A 7,566-nucleotide genomic window follows, 5' to 3' on the forward strand; every position below is an offset into this window, starting at 1 on the left:
ATCAAGAGAGAGAATCTCGCTGAATGATTATCAGAATGGGTTGTGCCCCGACTCAAGGGATCCTTTTCCAGGGTTATATCTGTTTCCAAAGATTGATGAATGTGAAGGTACTTTCTTATTGTCTTCAGAGAAGATTGTTATGAGTGTGGTTGCAACTGGTGGTAAAGCCATGTACAAAATATGTATTAAAGTACTGAACAAAAAATGGTTGATTGCAAGAACAGATACACCATGGCGTAATGTATTAATGATAAATGAGGATACCAAGCCAGCATGGAGAGCCTTGTACAAGCCGCCATTAACAAAGAGAATGGGAGACTTACAATGGAGGGTATTGCATGGTATTGTGGCCACAAACTCTTTTATATCTATTCTCAACCCAGAAGTAGCAGCACACTGTCCTTTTTGCATGGAAAGAGAAACTGTGTTTCACATGTTCTTTTATTGTTTGAGGCTGTGTCCTTTGTTTGTTTTTTTGGAGGGACTCCTCCAGAAATTTGGTGAACTCTTCTCAAAGCAAGTGTTTATACTCGGGTTTAAATATTGTAAAAAGAAGAGCTCCAAAGCGCAACTGATTAATTACATCTTGGGCAATGCTAAAATGTCTATTTACATCACTAGGAAAAACAAAATTGAGCAAGACAGTGATGATGATGTATTGACCACTTTTGTGAGGCTAGTTAAAGTGAGAATACAGATGGAGTTCAACTTTTATAAGTCTATGAAGAATGTTGATGCTTTTGAACATGTATGGTGTCATAAAAGAGCGTTGTGCTCTGTCACTGATGGAAACCTGACATTTGCGCAATGGTTAGAATGAAATTTGTATATATTTTTTAACCCATCTACCTCTGGCTGGAGTGTGTTTTTAACTGCATAATGTAATATGCACCTTTTGTAAATAAAGGATTTTATAAAATTAAAATTAAAATTCTCTCTCTCTGTCTCTCTCTCTCTCTCTCTCTCTCTCTCTCTCTCTCTCTCAATCCTGTTCACTCAGGCAATCTCTACTCAAATCATCCCAGCAAGGTCAGTCTTCCAAGCCCAACAAGTGTTTACTGAGCGTCTGTTTGGGTGGCAGTCGATGTGTCTTTTCTACATGCCTCTCTTTCAATATGTGTGCTCATCTGTCGATCCCCCCTTCTCTCTCTCCTTCTCTCTGTTCCCTCTTTCTTTCTCCATTTCCCTCACACATGTTTATGTGGCAATTTCCACCAAAGTCATTCCAGGACCAAGGTCATTTACCAAGCCCAACAAGCTCTATGTGTGTCTTGCCTGTGAGTCTTTCGGTATGGCTGTCTGTACATTTCTGCCTGCGTTTCTCCAATTTTCTGTGTGAAAACCTCTCTGGGATGCGTTTCTTCAAAGCATAGTTGCTAGCCAGTTAACAACTTGGGTAGTTGCCAACAGGATATTGCATTGTGTGACGGGGCAACCATGCACCGTCACTGCAGCCAGGTGCTGCTAATGATTGAGACTCTTGCCATGAACATTTTATGTGCACTCTGGACAATTGTTTGCCTTCAATGTTTTGTAATTATGTTTGGAGTTTGCATTAGGCTCTCCACAACATTTCATTTACTACTTGCTTCTGCCATTATTCTCTTGTAGTGTTCTAAGCGCGCGTTAAAACATCAAACACTACTGTGAGTTACAAATGCTAGCATCATCACCATTATTGCAACCTCTTCCAGTTAAAAACATTTCATAACTTCAACCTGATTTTGTCTTTAGTTAAAAGGACCACACAAAGTACAAAAGAGTTTATTAAGCTTTAAATTTAAAACCATTTAATGTGCAAGACCAAACATTTCCACCTTACCATCTCCGTAGCACCTGGTTCGTCAGCTAAAAGAATCTGTACTGCTTCACGTTCAGAATAAGAGTCCTCACTTCCTCCAGTTTACAGGAAGTAGACTGTCTGATTATTTTAAAATGTATTATTAGGCTGTAATGTTAATATTTGCATGGTCAAATATCAGCTATGGTGTTTTAAAACATTTATGTTTCATTTCATGTTTTCATGATTATGTTTAGGCTGTTTAAAGCATTAATAGTTTATTTCACCTCAGGCACCCCTGCTATGTCAGTTCAGGTTGGTATGGTCCAATTCCTGTCACGTGACCAAGGGGTTCAAATGGTGACTGTTTCAGTCTGTGGGGGAGCTGCTGATGGTAAGACATGTGTCTTGAGCTCTCACTCAGAGGTTTTGGACTTGATTGGCTGATGTTAGCTTTGTTCATTTCCGCCTCTTGACTGCATTTAGTCACTTTTTTGTTTTGGTTATCATACCATTTTTGTTTGTACACGTTTTTAAAGTCCTTTTCTTTGTAGTTTAGTTATTGTCTACCTTTTGTTGGAGTGATGCCTCATGGTCTTCTTTGGGTTTCAAGAAAAATAAACTACCCATCATCTGAGAACGTGTTTGTGTCTTCCTGAGTGCTCAACAACTGCTCTAAGACTGCTGGGCGACGGTACCTTTAACACATTGCAAACAGCAGAGTAGTTAAGTTAGCAACTATGGTTTCGAGAAACGCACCACAGAGGCAAACAAACCAAGGGGTAGAAAGAAAATACCCACATTTTTGCTACAGTCAATTCAATGAACCAGCTGATCCCAAATGCCACATCCCTTCATGGTTGATGAAATAATTGGTGAAATGACCTGTGTTGAGAGCACAGGCAGAAGGAAAACCCTAAGCTGGACATTTACTCTGTCAGTGCAGTTATTCCCAGTGCCCTTAAATTCATTTCAGGACCATGGTCAGCTCCCAACATGGACATGTTCTTTTTTCTGAACAAACGTTATTGTCTGTCTGTGTGTAACTATCTGTGTGTCTGTCTGTATCTGCCTGTCTTTGTCTCTGTATCTGTCTCTGTCTCTGTGCCTATATCTCTGTCTCTGTCTCTGTCTCTCTCTCACTGTTTCGCTATGTCCAAATCCATGTGCACTCCCAACGCGAATCATGCCAAAGCCTTTTCCCGAATATGACCACAGACCAAGCACACCCATGGGCAGCGAAATAATGAAATGGATTATTTTAGGGGCTAAACCCTCCCAACAAAATGGTCATTGATTGGAAATAAATCACGTTTACATAAACCTGTGTGTGAAATTCACGGGCGAATGTGGAAATCAGAAGGCAACCCACGTCCCTCGCCTGCATCTGTTGCATTTGCTTATTTTGTTATCATTAGATTTGTATTCAGAGAGGGACGTGGTTTAGAATTACCATTCAGGAGTGGCACCTAAATTAAATGGTCAAAAAATAGAAAGACTGACTCACTGGACGAAAGAAAGAAAGAAAGAAAGAAAGAAAGAAAGAAAGAAAGAAAGAAAGAAAGAAAGAAAGAAAGAAAGAAAGAAAGAAAGAAAGACTTTTACTGTCTCCAGTTTTACTGAGTGCTCAATCTCATTTTCTAAATGGTCAAAAAACTACCACTGAAGCAGGAAGGCAGACAGAAAGGAACAACAAATTAAGGAACATTTTAATAATACACAAATGAAGGAAGTAATGAACAAATAAATGAAGGATGGAAATCTAGCTTGGATGATGTATTGACGGCTTGATCTCTTGTCAAGGCCCTCCTTTTGGTCCTCACTGAGCTCTGGCAAAGAGGAGGGACTGGTGTGTGTTTGTGTGTGTGTGTGTGTGTGTGTGTGTGTGTGTGTGTGTGTGTGTGTGTGTGTGTGTGTGTGTGTGTGTGTGCCTGTGCGAGTGTGTGTTTCTGTGTGTGTGTGAGAGAGATAGATAGAGAGAGAGAGAGAGAAAGAGAGAGAGAGACAGAGAGGGCGGGGGGGGAGAGAGAGAGAGAGAGGGGGGGGGCAGTCAGTGCATTTGTGAGTGTGTGTGTGTGTGTGTGTGTGTGTGTGTGTGTGTGTGTGTGTGTGTGTGTGTGTGTGTGTGTGTGTGTGTGTGTGTGTGTGTGTGTGTGTGTGTGTGTGTGTGCGCGCGCGCATGCAGCAGCCATTACTAATGCGTTTTGCGGTGGCTGTGGATCCACTCAGCCAGGTGGCATGGAGCGTGCTAAAATAGAGAGTCTCCGGGGTGTGTGTGTGTGTGTCTGTGTGTGTGTGGATAAGCACATTTGTCAGTGTTTGTGTGTGTGCACGTCCCAGTCTGTCTATCTGTGGTCTGTCTATCTGTCTTTGTCTGTGTCTGCATCTGTGCTTGCATATGAAAGGAGATGGCAGCTTCATATGTCAAGCCAGTTAAGTGGTGATTTTATGTGTGAGAAAGAGTGATTTCCAACCGTTTTTTATTCATTGTCGTAGGTTCACAGGTTGAATGTTTAACCCTATCCAGACCGGGCTTTTTTGGCATTCCTGGGATTCCTTTTGACCCCCCCCATAACTTGGGAACCGAATGGCGTTTGACCACCAAACTTGGAGGGGATGATCTTCAGCCAAAGAACTATGAATGACATCAGTTTGGTGTCATTATTGGATGTTATGACATCATTATGACGTCATTTCCTGATTTCATTGCCCAAAATGTCACATTAATGTATTTACCATCTAACTTGGGTAATGCACATCAATTTTGGTTATTATGTGCATCAGACCACTTCAAATGTTCACGAGGGTGTCTGATGCTAATGAAAATTAAAAAAAATATGAAAAGTGATGATAATGAGACTTAGATCAGTGGTTTTTGGTCAGGCGTACCTGTCAGATAATCGTTGGGATGGGGTTAAGACATGTCTGGCTGACCACTTCTCATAAAGCAATGTCCTGTTTGTCCATCTACATATACGGTGTGTGTGTGTGTGTATGATTTGTAAAAAGAGAAAAAAGATTGTAAGACAGAATATATGATTTGTTTGACCACAGGAAGAACAGTGTTCCTGTAAAGGAAAAAAAACTGATGTGTTGTCAATAAACCAATCAATCAATCAATCAATATACAGTATCTGTGTCTGGCTGTTTAGTTGTCTATTTACCAGTCTGTCTATCTGTCTGTTTGTTTCTCTGTCTGTCTGTCTGTCTGTGCTGCCTTGACTTGGCTCCATCTGTCTATCTGTCTGTCTGCTTGTCTCCTACCATAAGTGTCTATCTCTCTATGTCTGCCTGTCTGTCCTTCTGCTTACGTCTGTTTCTCAGCCTGCGATACGGAGTGTTCTGTCTTCCTGTCTACTTGTCGGTTCGTCTGCCTGCAGGCTCTCCTGCTCTTTTTTCCGCTTGTCTGTCTTACGCACACTCTGTCTGTTTTTCTGTCCACCTGTCCGTCTGTCTGCCTCTTTCAAACCTAGCCATGACATTGAGAGGTGTTATGTAAATATTGTCTGTCTGTCTCTGTCTGCTTGCCTTGTCCATCTGTCTGTCTGTCAGTCTGTCTGTATGTCTCTTTCAAACCAGTAGCGGCCGATGGCTGGGAAAACAGGCAGGGCAGAAATTTTGGCGATCAAGTCCACAATAATTAAATCAATACGGTATCATTTACGAGTTGCATTGCATGTGTAGGCAAGACAGGAAAGCGTTTACCCACAGTGTTTGGTGTGTTAGTAAAACTCCACCTCCCATGATACACCACACTTATCAGGCATGCGCGTAATCTGTTCAACTTCTGTTCTGAAGAAAGCTGTTTTTGACAGTTCTCTCCACGCAGCTAGTTCTCTTGCTCATTTAAGCAGAGCGACTGCACACATGTTAAGAAATTACAAGAAAAATGCTTTGTCTGCTCGTGGAGTTGGAATTTGTGACAAGCAACACGACAAGAATATGCACTCCACGCAACCGGACAGCACGAACAATATGGAAAAGGCTAGCACAGCATCGTGCCAAAGCAGAGCAAAACTCCTCGTATGCAAACATACTCGTTTGAAATGTAGAAGCATTTTTGTAAACCAACATGCAAAACAAACTGTCCTCAAGTAGGCTACTACAGTATAAGCTGCTGCTGCCTATAGGCGAGTGATCTCACCTTCACCGTTCGTACATTACATTGACAAATGATGCAACCAAATCAACAAGCCCTGCAACACTATTCAATTCAGTCAGTCGTCCCCTTGCTGCCACAGAACCAAATGCTATCAATACCGGGAAAGGACGTGCCTATTTTCGAAACGAGTAGCCATGGTTAAAACTTAACAGGGGAATTGTGCATTCAGCCACTGAAGCTCACTATCCAACAGACTCGCTCCTGTTCTGCAATGCTAGGCAGGACCGTGTGCAGGTGTATTTTTTTTTAGCTAGTTTTCGGGGACACAGCAGACAATACTGAGCATAAATGAAGCTGTCAACAACATCCCAAGCTCAATAAGCTCAGATATTTCATTAAATAACTTCCAATTTCCCTATTTTACAAAGACGTAATTCATAATCTCTCACGCTTTGTTACCTTCGCCGAGACAAAGTCGGCGAAGGTTATGTTTTGACCGCTGTGTATTTATTTGTGAATATGTTTGTTTGTACTTCGTATAACTCAGACAGAACTGAGCCGATTTTTATGAAATTTAGTGGGATGATTGGTCATGACCCAAGGAACAATCGATTAGTTTTTGGGAGTGATTGGGTCAAAGGTCAAAGGTGAGGGTCACGAAAAGGTCAAAAACGTAAATTGAGCCGATTTTTATGAAATTTAGTGGGATGATTGGTCATGACCCAAGGAACAATCGATTACTTTTTGGGAGTGATTGGGTCAAAGGTCAAAGGTCCAGTTCAAGGTCACGAAAAGGTCAAAAACGTAAATTGAGCCGATTTTTATGAAATTGAGTGGGATGATTGGTCATGACCCAAGGAACAATCGATTACTTTTTGGGAGTGATTGGGTCAAAGGTCAAGGTCAAGGTCACGAAAAGGTCAAAAACATTTTTCTTTGCCAAGCACTATATGCCAGAACAACGTGTGCATGCTGAATTGAATAAGAGGTCAAGACTGGGCTAAAAATGTAATATTACGATATTCCGGTCCGATTTAAATGAAACTAACGCCAAAATTTGGAGAATGTTATGCCCCACACTAAGTGGCGTAGGCGAAGGTTTGCGCTCTACAGAGTGCCCGTTCTAGTTTAAACTATATAGTAAGCCCAACACAGCTTCTCAGAGAATGTCGTCAGCTAGTCGGCTAGTCTTGGGGTAGCAGCAGCAGACTTTACGAAGCTACACATTTGCTTGCTGTCTCAACATTGCAAGCCCACAAATTTCATTAAATAACAGACAGTTACCCATTATGCAAAGACTTCGGTCATAAAACCTTAAACTTTGCAATATAGCAAATATACTGTACCTACCCCAAACGTGAATCCTCAACCAGCCAACACAAATCCGACATGGTTATTCGTTTAATCCACCAATTTTGTGAGGTAAATTTGCGAAAATGGAGTTAATAAAATCCCACAGGTTAGAGATGAGCGGAGTAATATGTTTTTGTGTCTTTTTCAAAGCAGGCAGGGCCACCGACCTGTCATTGGTCAGGGCAGATCATCTGCCCTGATAGCATCCATACAGTCGCGCTTATGTTATGATATTATGCTAAGTAGGCTACAGTGCTAATTTTGTAGAATGGGGCCGGGCTAAGCTGAGGCAGCGAGAAATCTGCCCAGGCCAGTGGCCATAGACCCTAAC

This window comes from Engraulis encrasicolus, chromosome 1 (assembly GCF_034702125.1).
Source record: "Engraulis encrasicolus isolate BLACKSEA-1 chromosome 1, IST_EnEncr_1.0, whole genome shotgun sequence".
NCBI lineage: Eukaryota > Metazoa > Chordata > Actinopteri > Clupeiformes > Engraulidae > Engraulis > Engraulis encrasicolus.